The sequence below is a fragment of the Lissotriton helveticus genome, chromosome 3_1 (genome assembly GCF_964261635.1).
Source record: "Lissotriton helveticus chromosome 3_1, aLisHel1.1, whole genome shotgun sequence".
Classification (NCBI taxonomy): Eukaryota; Metazoa; Chordata; class Amphibia; order Caudata; family Salamandridae; genus Lissotriton; species Lissotriton helveticus.
In genome coordinates this window covers 291,202,321-291,217,231 of record NC_136061.1, presented here as the reverse complement: position 1 = coordinate 291,217,231, position 14,911 = coordinate 291,202,321, and the positions used below count along the sequence as shown (strand labels likewise).

Below are 14,911 nucleotides of genomic sequence, written 5' to 3'. Positions count from 1 at the left end.
CCAGAACTCGGCAGGAGGGTGGGCGCCTTTCCCGAAAAAGATCACCTCCGTTTTTCCCGTATTCAATTTCAGTTTATTGGTATTCATCCAGCACGCCACATCACGAAGGCAGCCCTTGAAATTAACAAAGGCTGCCTCCGATACCTCAGAGTATGGAAAAACCAATTGGGTGCCGTCAGCGTAGGAAATTGCAGTGACTCCCCAATTGGCAATCAGTGTGAACAGCGGGGCCAAATAAATATTAAAAGGCAACGGGCTGAGAGCCGACCCCTGTGGGACCCCGCAGTTCAGTCTCCTGGATTTAGACGAAAAGGCGCCCAGAGCCACCTTCTGAGATGTGTCGGACAGATAAGAATGGAGCCATCCAAGTGCCTGAGCCTGGAGGCCGATCTCTTCTAGACGTTGTAGTAACCTGCCGTGATCTACCGTATCAAAGGCGGCCGATAGATCCAGGAGCACCAGCATTGCCGATGCTCCTGAATCCAGCGACCACCTAAATGACTCGGCCACCTTGATCAGGGCGGTCTCAGTGCTAAAACCGGATCTAAAACCTGATTGAGTTTCATGGAGCACATTGTTGTCTTCCGTGAATTTGTTTAGTTGCCGCTGAATTAGTTTTTCTAGCATTTTGCCCGGAGCCGCCAGAAGTGAAATGGGGCGAAGATTACTTAAGTCCTCTGGAGCACCGTTTGGCTTTTTTTTCAGTGGGAGGATGGTGGCATGCTTCCAACCCTCCGGGAACACACCGGTAGAAATGGACGTATTCCATATGTGTTGGAGAGTGGGCGCGATACATTCCGCCATCAAACTCCATAGTTTTGGTGGGCAGGGATCATCAGGGGATCCTGATTTGCATCTATTTAATTCTTGTATGACCGCATCCAGTGGGACAGGCTGGAATTGGCACAAGGTCGTTTGAGGGGCCCTAGTCTCCACTAAATCTGACTTAACAGTGTGACCGGGTTGGGTAAAAGTGTCGAACACTTTCAAAATTTTGTTCTCAAAATATTCTGAGATATTGTCGCATAGTATGTTTGACGGAGTAACATCCAGCTCAATGCAAAGAAGGACTGCACTATCTTGAACACTTCTTTACTGGAGTGTTCTGCTTGTTGAATGGAGGTGGTAATGAAAAGTTGCCTTGCTTTTTTTATAGATTTGTGAAATTCGCGGATGGCGGCTTTATAGCGGGCCTTCGCCTGATCACAGTAATTCACCCTCCAAAGTCGCTCTAATCTCTTGCAGGCTGACTTCTCCGCCCTTAGCTCCAATGAAAACCATAGAGCAGAGGGGGAACCTCTGCGGGACATAGCCCGTTTTGCAGGTGCAATCGATGTCACCATATTGCCTATCCATTGAGACATAGCCACTGCATCCTTATTTGCATCGGAGGAAAGTGCTGGGAGATTACGAGCCAGAACGGGGCCCATAGTTTCAGGGACCAATTTTTTCCATTGTCTCTGCAAAAAGGAGCGCCTCCCAGCCTCTGGCCCTCCCCCTGGTAGCCTAACCATAAACGGGATCAGTGTATGATCTGACCAGAGCAACTGTTGCGGAGTACCCACCGCCAGATCCTTGATGTTAGAGAATATCAAATCAAGCATATGGCCTGCTTTGTGTGTGGGACCTGTGCTGGACAATGTCAGGTTAGCGGCACTAAGTGTAGAAATAAGCCGCTCCGCCAGCGGGCACCCCGCTATTTCGGCATGAACATTAAAATCCCCTACCACTATGAAGTGAGAGTGAAGGATGGAACTTTGGACGATAGCGTCTATCAGCGCCATAGAGACCCCCTCTGAACAGTCTGGGGGGCGGTAGATAACCAGTCCAGCCAGTGACTGGCGTGGGTTAATTTGTAGGCAAAAGTGCAAGCCTTCTACCCCTGCGATCGTAGTAGGTATGGAGGACGTAAGCGTGTAACGATCTCTAAAGATAAGGGCCACCCCCCCGCCCCTTGTTCCATCCACTCGATTAGAAAAACTCATTTTAAAGCCGAGTGGCACCGCCAGGGAAACAGCGGACAGTGTGGTCATTCAGCCACGTTTCGGTTAGGAACAGCGCATCCCACTCACCGTCCTCTAGCAGTAGCCAGATGTCATCAGCATGTTTTGCCAAGGATCGACAGTTTAAAAGACCCGCTTTCATGCTACACCAGCAAAAGTCAGGCTGGGCGCGAGGCTTATAAGGAGAGCACGGTCTAGGGAGAGTAGCCCAGCTCGGTGGAATACCACAGTGCAGGCAGGCTTGTGGGTTAAGGTCATCAGCGGGATCTAGTGTATAGGCTTTACAGGGCTGTCTTGGTTCCAGCGTCAATAACTCCTCTCTAGACCGGACAATCCTGCCTGACCCCAGACTGGCAGCATGACAGGCCCTGGCCGCGATCCGGTCACGGACGGGCGCAGACGGGCTTGCCTTTGGCGCGCCCTTGGCGCGCCATCGGCACGCCCGCTGCGCGGCCGTAGGCACGTTTCCCTTTATGGATCTGCGAGGGGGAGGAGTCGCGTCCCTCCGTTCAAGCGGCACAAATAGCCGTGATGGAACGGGGACCGACCGGGGAAGTGCAAAGAGGCAAAGTGCAAAGATACAATGTGCGAAGTTCTGCCAGCAAATCACCCACACAGTTTTTAAAAATTAACTTTGTTATTAAAATTTCACAAGCTGTACACGTGATTAAAAACGAATGGTGGTTCTTAAATCAGCCACGCAATCGCCTATATGCCTCCAAAAATCATCGCTCGCCAACCAGCGTCTCACTCACGCTGCTCACACCAGCGAGGCTGTTTGAATCTGGCGCCTTTGTAGTCTGCGAGGGGGAGGAGTCGCGTCCCTCCGTTCAAGCGGCACAGATAGCCCTGACGGAACGGGGACCGACCAGGGAAGTGCAAAGAGGCAAAGTGCAAAGATACAATGTGCAAAGTTCTGCCAGCAAATCACCCACACAGTTTTTAAAAATTAACTTTGTTATTAAAATTTCACAAGTTGTACACGTGATTAAAAACGAATGGTGGTTCTTAAATCAGCCACGCAATCGCCTATATGTCTCCATAAATCATCGCTCGCTAACCAGCGTCTCACTCACGCTGCTCACACCAGCGAGGCGGTTTGAATCTGGCGCCTTTGTAGTCTGCGAGGGGGAGGAGTCGCGTCCCTCCGTTCAAGCGGCACAGATAGCCATGACGGAACGGGGACCGACCGGGGAAGTGCAAAGAGGCAAAGTGCAAAGATACAATGTGCAAAGTTCTGCCAGCAAATCACCCACACAGTTTTTAAAAATTAACTTTGTTATTAAAATTTCACAAGTTGTACAAGTGGTTAAAAACGAATGGTGGTTCTTAAATCAGCCACGCAATCGCCTATATGTCTCCATAAATCATCGCTCGCTAACCAGCGTCTCACTCACGCTGCTCACACCAGCGAGGCGGTTTGAATCTGGCGCCTTTGTAGTCTGCAAGGGGGAGGAGTCGCGTCCCTCCGTTCAAGCGGCACAGATAGCCATGACGGAACGGGGACCGACCGGGGAAGTGCAAAGAGGCAAAGTGCAAAGATACAATGTGCAAAGTTCTGCCAGCAAATCACCCACACAGTTTTAAAAAATTAACTTTGTTATTAAAATTTCACAAGTTGTACAAGTGATTAAAAACGAATGGTGGTTATTAAATCAGTCACGCAATCGCCTTTATGCCTCCGAAAATCATCGCTCGCCAACCAGCGTCTCACTCACGCTGCTCACACAATAAATTGATATAAAGGAAACCTATGCTTTTCTTTTCAGATGCTCACAAGAGAATGAGTTTAGGAATAGTGGCTGTTTGTGCAACTCTGAGTTTGTGTTCAGCCATATTATTATGTGATTCAGAGGGCCCTTTGGAAAATATGTTTTTTCTTGGACACTGGCTTCCATTTGGATGCCAAAATGGAGAGAAATTGATAATAAAAAACGCTATACTATTTTGTGTTTCCACTCTTCTCCCGATAAAAACGGTACTCTAGCAGTGTGGGGGGGGCCTACCACCCATGACAGGAAAGGCACCGAAATGCAATGTGAAAACATCATATTTTTGCCATCAAAAAATGACCTATTTTGGTGACATGGGTAGTGTCCGCTACCCAGTAAACCTACTAAATTCAAACATTTCAGAAAACTAGGCACCCATAAGGTGCTACGGTGGTGTGAATTGTGTGGATCCCATAATGTTTTCTTAACCAGAATGCTGTAGACATCAAACTTTGTCTAAAATTATGCATTTCCTCAAAGGTCTGTTTTACGGAATCAGTGGGGATCCTAAAAATTCTTACTACCCAGTATTCCTACAGGCAATTCAGCCTTGAAGATGATTCGTAAAGTTCCATGGTTGTCAGCTGACCCAGGGCCAAAATACTGTGGCCACTCACCATGGCAAGTGGGATTTACTTCCTCTCTGTTGGTCCATGTGTTAAAATTATACCCAAAGAATTGAAATAGGATTGGGGATGCTGTTGAATCTGGAGCGGTAACTGCAAACACAACAATGATGGACAGAATGTGGATCAATGTCACACATTCACCCCAGTCCAAAGATCTGGGCCCAAATCCATCGTTTTTGAATCTGGAAGCAGCAGAAAGGCTGTTGAGGCTTTAGGGGTGGGAGTGCAGCCTGATGTCAGGAAGGACCAGCCCACACCCCATTTTAAAAAAAGAATATACGTGGCATCTGGCGCCCTTTCTGCCCCCACACTGGGATATTGGGGGTAAAGCCACCATGTAGGCCTATTAGGGCTACAGCCACCAAATCTGCCTTTCCGGAGGGTGGCAGAAACCTGCTAGGTCCATTAAGGGTTGGAGGCATGGCCCGATGACTGGGTGGGCCACCTCCATCCCTATTTTTTTTTAATAATAGGCCAGGTATGGGGTTGGGGTAGGGCACAATGCCTGGGTGGGCTGCACCACCCTTTTTGTTAAATAATATCCCTGGTGTATAGTCGGCCTTCTGTCCCTCCAAGGCGGCCAGAAAGACTACATAAGCCAATCCAGGCAACTTTTTTGGGGGGAATAATAACTGTGGTGTCTAGTGGGCTTTTTGCCCACAGGTGGAGTGGGGGAATTTGCGCCTGCTGGGGCTGTGATTATAAAATAAAATAAAAATACTTGGATTTTTAGAAGGCGGCTAATCACTCATGAAAATATCCAGGTGCTGTCTATAGGCACGGGGAAATTATGTGATTTGGCCAAACTCAGGATGCAGAGCCAACACCGAGACTCGAACCTGCATCCCCAGCGCCAAAGTTTGCAGCTCTGGCAGTTACATAACATCCTCTACCCATGGTTGGGGCTTGACCTAATGCTTGGGATGACTGTCACACCTCTTCTTTTTTGTGGCCATAACAAAAGCCCTGGGGCCCGATTCACAGAACTAACTTAAGACAAAATCCTAAACTTACTACCATTTTGGTATTCACAGAAGGCACTTACTCATTTCGGTATTCACAGAAGACACTTACGGCCAGATTCATCAATGTCCCGTTTTGCGAGTCCTTAATAGCGATTATTAAGGAATCGCTATTAAAGACTCGCAAAACGGGATTCATGTAGAAATCGCAAAAAAAATTGTGATTTCTACAGCTTCCTTATTTGCGATTAGCAAATTGCTAATCGCAAATAAGGATGCGATTTCAAGGGTGCCAGGGTGTCCAAAGGACACCCTGTAGCACCCCTGAAATGAAAATGTAGCCTGATGTTGCGCACACACATGTCCAAAGTCCATGTGTGTGTGTAACATACAACTTAGAAAATGCACTAAAGTTTTCGCTATTTACCACGAAGTCAGACTTCGCGGTAAATAGCGGCCAGAAATTGCGAATTCGCAATTTTTAAAAGGTTCATGAATTGCATTTAAGGAATCTCTAATTGAGATTCCTTAAATGGGATTCTTCGCAATTTTGCGCTTTCTGTAACAGCGATTTTTGCATTTGGGATGATGAATCCCAAATGCAAAAATAGCGCTCGCAAAGGGCCGGATTCTCAGAATCTGGCCCTTTGCGAGACGATTTTACGATGATGAATCTGGCTGCTGCTCATTTTGGTATTCACAGAAGTTAGGAGTCCTAACTTTAGGACTCCTAAAGGCTTTCTGTGAATACCGAAAGTCTTAAAATGAGGGTTTTTCTCAATTTAGTAGTAGTAATGTTAGGACTCCTAACTTTAGGACTCCTAAATGCCTTCTGTGAATACCGAAAGTTTTAAACGAGGGTTTTTCTCAATTTAGTAGTATTAAAGTTAGGAGTCCTAAATTTTCTCAATTTAGTAGTAGTAAAGTTAGGAGTCCTAACTTTACTACTACTAAATTGAGAAAAATCCTCATTTTAAGACTTTCGGTATTCACAGAAGGCATTTTAGGAGTCCTAAAGTTAGGAGTCCTAACTTTACTACTACTAAATTGAGAAAAATCCTCATTTTGAGACTTTAGGTATTCACAGAAGGCATTTAGGAGTCCTAAAGTTAGGAGTCTTAACTTTACTACTACTAAACGGAGAAAGATCCTAACTTTTGTGAATACCGAAATGAGTAAGTGTCTTCTGTGAATACCAAAATGAGTAAGTGCCTTCTGTGAATACCAAAATGGTAGTAAGTTTAGGATTTTGTCTTAAGTTAGTTCTGTGAATCAGGCCCCTGGTGTCTAGTGGTTTTTCTGCCCTCCTGGAGGGGCATTTTGGAATAAATCATCCAATCTGCCCTCCTGCAGGGTTTAGGGGGGTGGAAAGATAGCTGAGCCATTTTTGGTTGGGGTATGGCCCATATGCCTAGAAGTGCTGTCCCAACTTTCCTTTTTTAAAAAACAATTAATTAGCCCTGGTACTTGTGGGTTTTCTGCTTTCCTGGTGGGGCATACAGTGCGTAAGCCCCCCCACCCCGATCGCTCCACTAGGGGAAGCAGAAACACTTAAAAAGAGGATTTTAGGCATGGGGAACACAGGCCCATGGCCAGGGTCCGCTTCCCCCACAAACACCTGGTTCATACTGGGTGGATACTTGCTTTGGAATCCTGGTCCTGGGCAATTCATGCTTGGGGAACATGGTCCTCGGTCAATCCCTAAGCACAAAGCCGCTAGGGAGAGATACTGCTGGAAAGGGGGCAATGTTCCATTTCCAGCAGTATCTCTCCTGCACATATCGGTGCTCGGGAGCAGAGTTATGCCCCAAGAATCAATCAAAGTGAAAGCTGACAATGTCTTATGATGCCGTTTACTTTCACTTTTGATACTGGGATATTAGATCACTGTACCAAAAGGACGTTCTTGTTTAACATGGTGGACCGCACTACAAAGCTAATGCAGTAGATGTGAATGGTTCATCCACAGCATTAAAGAGGTTAACATTTCTTAGTGCTGAGAAGGAGCCAACAAGAACAAAAAAGGATCAGATGTTTGAAAAGATACGTTTTCTGTTTCTTTCTAAAAGCAAGGTGAGAGCTGGTAGCATTAATGTGAAGAGGTAGTGCATTCCAAGCAGAGGGGGCATATTAAGAAAAAGCAGGTCCAACAGAGCTGGTTTTACCTAGGTAGAGGACTTGTAGTAAGAAAAGAGTGGACAAATGGAGATTTGTGGTTGGAATAAAAGACAAAACAGTTTCAGTAAGAAACCAGCGGCTGGGGAACAGACACATCAATAAACCTTTTTTTAAAGCATCACTATACGGAATCAGTAGACAATGAAATTGGTAAATGGTGGAAGTGGCTCTGTAACCGCAAGGGGAAGATTTTATCAGTCTGGCTGCTTAATTCTTAAGATAATGCAGCCTTTACTGTATGTATTTATTCATGCCTAAAAGCACTTCATTACAGTACTCAAGGAGAACAGCAAATTGACACTGGAAAATGGATCCTCTTGCAGAGCAGAAAGAGACAAATTCTCCAGAGGAAGAGGAGGCAACAACAGATACTTGAACAGCGATCTGCAACTCTGAGTCGCTTTTTACTCAAAGACTGTTGACAGAGGACAAAGGAGAAGTTCAGGAGCCACCAAAGTGGGATCTCTCTTAGAACTGTGTTGAAGCCTGCCAACACCTTCGTTTTGTCAATGTTAAGCTTTAGCCTTATGCTTCTCATTCTGTCATGACATCCAACGAACAGTGCCAGAAAGTGAAGCCTTTAGCCATCTGTCTTTTAAGACTAAAACTGATTATAATTGGCATATGATGATAGGATGAGAGTAGCAAAATGCTTGACACAGAGGCTGAAAGGATAAGGTGACGGCATGGAGTGAGGAGCAAGATGCTTGACCCAGAGGTTGAAAGAGTAAGGTGACAGCACAGAGCTCTGGGGAACTCTAAAGAGAATATCTGTTGTGGAGAAGGTGTAGGTTTCAAATGCCTTCTTTTGAGTACAGTCAGTGAAAAAACTGAAGAAAACTAATTGTAAAGAAGCACTAACCTTGTACTCTGGACCTTAAAGGATTGATGTACTGTTCCAACCCCACCGCATTCACCATCAGCCACACAGATACTGGCTATAAGCACTCTGACTCATCACACTGCTGGGCAGAGATGTCTGTAGGTCAAAGTGCATATCTAAAGACAAGCTGAAATACTTTAGTATTCTCTCTTTAAGATGATGCATCTAACGTTAATAGCAGAAAGGATATACATTAAGATGACCTGTATGTAACAAACTCTCTGTGCTCCTGTGTGAAACTGTGGTTTTCCTGAAGCTGAAGTATAACAATATTTAAGTCTCTACAGATATTAACTAAACCTTATTCCCTATTGACAAGGTAACTATCTTATGCCTTGCAGATATGTACTCTCTGACTCTGATGTGCTTAGTTTCTAGGTTGTCTTTAGTGCAAATAAAATATAATAAACAATCATGAACACTATACAATAATCATTTTCCTAAATTTCATATGTAGCTTAATCAACACACTGAAAAAGAAATTATATGCATATCATTAAGGCATAACACAGGTACCATTTAGCACTTTCGAATCAGAATTTGTTTCCAAATGGCTTCACAGATTCAGCGGTTGAACTTTATATTCAAATAGCAATGAAACTCTCTCAGATTAAAAGATGGATTTTTAACAAATTCATGTTGGAAGATGAAAAACGGATAAGTCCTGGGGAGATTATTTTAATTGGAATTGGGGTATCCTCACATTTTTCGATTATTTGTGATGCTTTCAAATCAAATCTGTGAGACACAATTATTGCTTACAATGTGACAAATGGAGAAAAGACAAGAGAACATATAGTGAATTTAATAACAAAGATTTGTTATACCCATAATAAATTGGTTTTATACAGTTCTCCTATTACAAGAGTTGCTTAGGAAAAAGTGAAGGACCATTTAAAGGAATAGTATTATAAAGAGAAGCAATACAATGGACAAACTTAATTACAGAAATGCTATCAGGAGATAGAACCCTCGGGGAAATATTTCGCCTGGTTAGCAAGGGAGAAATGTATAAATAATGTAACAAAAACAATATGATTCTCCAAAACTATGAAGAGGTCCAAGAATACTAAAGAGATAAATTCAATATTTTAGACCATTATAAGAATGGTTAGTCAATAACAGACGTGATTTATTAGTCAACTAGAACCATATATCGATAGTCGCTGTCTGACTTTCGTTCCACAGGTTCCTTTTTTACACTGATTGAGGGACACATGATGTGACTGCTTTCAATGACTTGGCTCTTTCGATATCTTCTCTCTTTCAGTTAATAATGAGTCCATGGTTTGGATAGCAAAATTGTGATAAGCTAATATATCTGTACCATACCCATGTTACATGCCATTAAGTCCACTACTGCTTTCATGCAGGTATTATCTGTATCAAAACTATAAAATAATCAAATAGATTTGCAACAAAAAAAAAAGCACTGACTGCCACGTTTCGGCACGACGCCTTCTTCAATGTCAGTTAAAATCTTTGTACAAAACTAATATAAAGCAAAAAAAGTGCATCACATGGGTTTATCAACGCTAAGAAAGGTCATAATATAATTCCATTTTGCGGATTATTGTGGCGGCCTTTTTAGAACATGCAGGAAACGTAATACATGCATTTATGCAACATAAAGGGGACAGGTTGGGAACCAATCAAAAATGGGGATACTCTTGAAAGACTTCATATCAATTCATAATTTGAGTTATGCTTATAGATATCCCCCCAGTTCATTAGACAATTCCAATCAATGCATTGTAAATGTCCCCCTTTGTCCCGTAATCACGCCCTGGATGGGCAAACATAACAATAGAAATATACATATACACATACCGTAATAATACTTTTACAGCGACCAGTCATATTAGACACATGCATGAAAATAATTTTGCAAATGTCCATGTTTAAAATGACCCAGCCTCGGCTCAATAATTGCGCCCTGAACGGGCAGTTAAACCTCTGAGATTTGCCTGCAGGGGAAATCTTCAGAAAAAGGACATATGGCCAGAGCAAAAGAACACATCTGCACAGAGCTAACAGGAGTCAAAAAGGTATGTAAATGTTATAGCCCAATCACTGATGTACAAAAAGTTATTCTAAATGGACCCACAGTTCTTCTTCATTATTCAGGCATAACAGGATCTTAGTTTGGAAGCCGATGATATACTTCGACTGTAGTATTCTTAATCTTCTGACCCTGTCTCCCCCTCTTTCATCTTTAGTGACCTGATCTATACAGAAAAATCTGAGGAGGTCCCGGTTACTGTGGGCGATTTCAAAATGACGTGCCACCAAATAACTTGGATCCTTTTTTTTGCGATGACCCGCATATGCTCTAAAATTCTCTTTTTAGCCTGATGTATCATGCTGCCAGTATAACGCTTATGACAGGGGCACTCTAGACAATATTTGGTAAACTCTGAATTGCAGTTCAACAATTTAAAGATTCTCTTAACTTTGTTGGGACCCTATTCTGCAATACTGAAATTGATGAGTTTACTACTGAATTTATACTCCTTACACTTCATACAGGGAAAAAAGCCATTGAGATGTCAGCACTTTGGGGAGTGGCACGAAAATGACTACGCAGTAGATCGTCCCGGATTGACATACTCCTTCTATATGTTCTCAGTGGTGGTGCAATGATAGCACTTCTTAATACATTTTCAGTTTGAAGGATATGCCAATTCTTCTTAGAAATCTGTACCAGATGTTGAGACCTCTCCCTGTAATCGTTAGTCATCCTCACTGGTTCTTCAGTGCTCCTACGTTTACAAACAGTGGTTTTGTTTACTTCTAGAAGTTCCGATCTCTTCACTTTTCTACCCTTTTCGCTACCTCGTACAAGATGCTAGTAGTATATCCCCTGGCCCTGAAGCAATCAAATGCCTCATTTTTCGCCCTTTGAGATTCTATATTGTTGGAACAATTGTGTTTTACCCACAAAAGATCCCCATAGGGGATATTTCTGATAAGACTTCTGGGATGGTGACTGCCTGCGTGCAACATAGAATTGCCTGCCGTAGGTTTCCTGTATAATCTGGTGGATAGTTTATCATCTTCCACATAAACCTCTAGATCTAAATAGAAGACTGTGGTGTCACTAATGTGTTCAGTAAACACCAGATTCAGGTCATTACGATTGAGGGACGTATTATATGTTCCGTTAGATGCTGACTCCCCTTCCACACAATAAACAGGTCATCTATGTATCGGGCTCATAAAGTCACATTATTGACCCAGGCCACGTACTTCTCCCACCTGCCCACAAACACCTACCCATAGCACTTCCTTGTTGTTGTCGAAAAAACTGTCCAGATAATATAAAAATAGTAATCTCCAGAAAAAATATGATCATATCAAGAAGCATAATGTTATTTTTTGATATTTAAGAGGTCTCTTGTTCAGGAACCATTTAACAGCCTGTATGCCTTGCTCATGATCTATACAGGTATAAAGGCGGGTAATATCTAATGTAATCAATAACATATCCTCCTACCATATGATCCCCTCAATCAATTGCAAAACGTCCTGTGTGTCTCTTAACATATGAACTCAAGTCCTTCACCAAAGGAGCCAAGAACGAGTCAATATAGTTTGAAGTGTTCTCTAATAGACTATTCAGAGAGACAACAATCGGTCTTCCTGGAGGATTCCACAGATCTTTATGCACCTTCTGCAGATGATGAAAAGTAGGAAGGATAGGCTATTCACAGTATAAAAAAATGATATTTCTCTAAATCAAGCATGCCATCATTTCTCCATGTTTTTAAATAAGTGTGGAAAGTTATTATACACTTATCAAATTACATTCTTGAAATAGGTAAATAGCACTGAGTATCATTTAGCTGCCTCATAGCCTCCTTGAGATATTGATCCCTGTTCAGTAATATAATGTTCCCTCCTTTAGCCGAAGGTTTTATCCCCAAGGAATCATCACTCTTGAGAGCTTGTATAGCTTTCCATTGACTCAGTGGAATGTTATGCCGTTTCCGGTCCTTGCAGTTTCTTCTCAGGGTTTTAAAATCTTCAATCAACAGCCTCATTGAACACGTCAATGGAATCATATGAAGTCTGGGGGGTGAATCTCGATTTTCTCCTTAACACACTTCTCCCACTCGTTTGGGTAACCCCTACTCTGGCTGGACATGTTTCCATATTGTCGTCATCTACGATGCCCTTCAAGCGGAGTTTCCAAAGCTTGTAACGTCATTAGGGTTTCCAAATCATTCCCAGTTAAAAGGTCCCTGTCATCTGGAGGACTCTCAGCTCCCTGGGATACCTTTTTCGGATTTAACATGGGAAATCTTTCAATTTTAATTTGATGACATATTTGAACAAATCAATCCGAGTCTTGGCATAATCGAATTTAGCAGTAGGACAGAATGTCAAGCCCAATTTCAAGACCTTGGTCTCATCTGTACTGAGAATCCTGTTGGAGAGATTAATGATGGTTCTCTCCTCCGTAGGTGTTACCATCTGCCCCACTTCTCCTTGCTGTGTGTGGTGACTCTAGGAGTAGTCGATTCTCCCCCTTCCTTTTTGGTCTCTTCTTGGTTTTTTTATTTTGACCTTCTGGAGGATGGGTTCATTGGGCTGGTCTTTGTCGACATGGCCTGATCACTTTGTATTCCCGAAAATAAGTAGGTTCACTGGTTCTTTCAGTATCTTCCGTAGAGGATATTGTCTGTACCCCTTCCGATGTTTCTACTTCAGATTCTGCATCGCCCTGCTTTTTGGGGCTTGCACAATAAAGCACTTTGCTACTCTCCTGTGAGTGCACCCGTATTTGGTGGTTAAGATTTAAGTGCCTGTTTGGACATATATATATGGGCACTCGTCGTTCCGTTTTCTTAGAGACCCGGACATGATGATGTAGATTCCCCATGACACCTACCATGGCTATTCTGCTTTGTGGACTGCTTATATGGAAGACATTTGGCTTACGGCAGTTTATTTCCCATTTTTCACTCAGTATGGCATGGGCACTTGCCCGATATTGATAGCACTATTTGTTCCCACACGCTGAAACCCTGTCCGTTTTCTCGTACAGCGTGTTCACGTACGAAGTGAACAATAAATTTGGCATGTTTTCAACATCGTTCACATAGTGTGGGGGAGATATGGGGCACTCTATCTTGGGCATGTCTCTGCAAGGGTCTTTTGATAGCTACACTCATTTGCATTGTATTTATACACTACTAATGATGATCGCACTATTGCATTCCATATGTTTTATATGCGCCATAGGCTATACCTAGAACCCAGATTTTCTGTTAGTCGGGTATTTTGCCCAACTAGCTGCGTATATACATACCTTTACTCATGAGTGTACAGAACTATGTAGCACATTGTACTCGTTTAGGCATTTACCACTGTGGCATATTTTGCATCATTTACATGTTCAGACACCCACCACTCCAACATGTCTGCCAGTATTTTGATTTACCATTGTCCTTTGTTTGTGTTCACCTAGAGTACTTCTTTCACTGGTTGTGTCTTGCATGTTTCACGTGAACAAGGTTTTGTCAGAAATCGAAATGCGTTGTGGAATAAACACTTGGTGTTAAAACCTACGAAAACAGATTCCTTCTTTCCTGAGAGCGTGCGGAATCTTGGTTTGTTTGTGATATATCTATATATATACATTTCACCGAAAACTCTACGTTTACAGGGACATTATAGATAGACTGACATTTCACTCAATCAAAACTAGAGAAATTCAGCAGCTATAGTTAGCCGAGCTAACTGTAATTTAGGCCCCCGCAATGCTTATGACCTCACATATTACATCACTCATAACATGGTCAGTGACATGGTCAGTGACATCACTGATGACATTTCAAATAACATTACTGATGACATATCAAATTATATCATTGATGACATCACCCACACTTACACACCTGCTCACTGATTCATAGAGCCACTCACACATCAACTCACCCATACAGCCACTAATACAACCACTAACTCACATATACAACTCACCTATCATCCTTTCTGCCCCGGGGACCCTATCCCCTGGAGCTAGCCTTTAGAATTTTTATTTAAAAAAATTACTGAGGGGAGGAGCGCGGCCCCCCCTTCCGAACTGATTTTGGTCCTTGGGACCACATTCCTCGGGGCCCGGCCTGTAGTGTGGGTGCCCTTGTCCCAACATAGGGCACCCACTGCCAACATTGGGAACCACAGGGAGCCTCAAAGCCCCCACTGTCCTGCCTGCTCCCTGCCTCCTATGGGAGCCGGCATTGCTTTTACATATAGGGAGCTGCTAACATGCTTTTTTGACCCTGTAGAGTCCCTGTGGGAACCCCCAAGAGGCCTGGGGCACCAGGGTGTTTCTACCCTGCCTCCTTTTCTTTTTTTGTTAAAACATTTTTTGTGGGACTCCGCTTCAAGCCGAGTGCCAAGATGGCTGCCAACACTTCCTGGTTGAAGTGGTGGCAGCCAATTAAATTTTACTAGGCTCCACAAGCCCACTGCA

At 43.3% G+C, this 14,911-nt stretch overlaps 1 protein-coding gene and 1 long non-coding RNA gene across 3 annotated transcripts in view; one reads left to right on the top strand and one right to left on the bottom strand.

The window, feature by feature from the left end:
* LOC144822378 (uncharacterized) overlaps positions 1 to 14,911 on the top strand; it is a 1,092,528-nt gene that overhangs the window by 442,448 nt on the left and 635,169 nt on the right. The window lies entirely within an intron of this gene.
* LOC144822380 (uncharacterized) overlaps positions 1 to 14,911 on the bottom strand; it is a 67,096-nt gene that overhangs the window by 28,387 nt on the left and 23,798 nt on the right. The window contains exon 2 of the long non-coding RNA XR_013608609.1: positions 8,407 to 8,543. This is a non-coding gene — a long non-coding RNA (uncharacterized LOC144822380). The remainder of the gene's footprint in view (positions 1 to 8,406; positions 8,544 to 14,911) is intronic.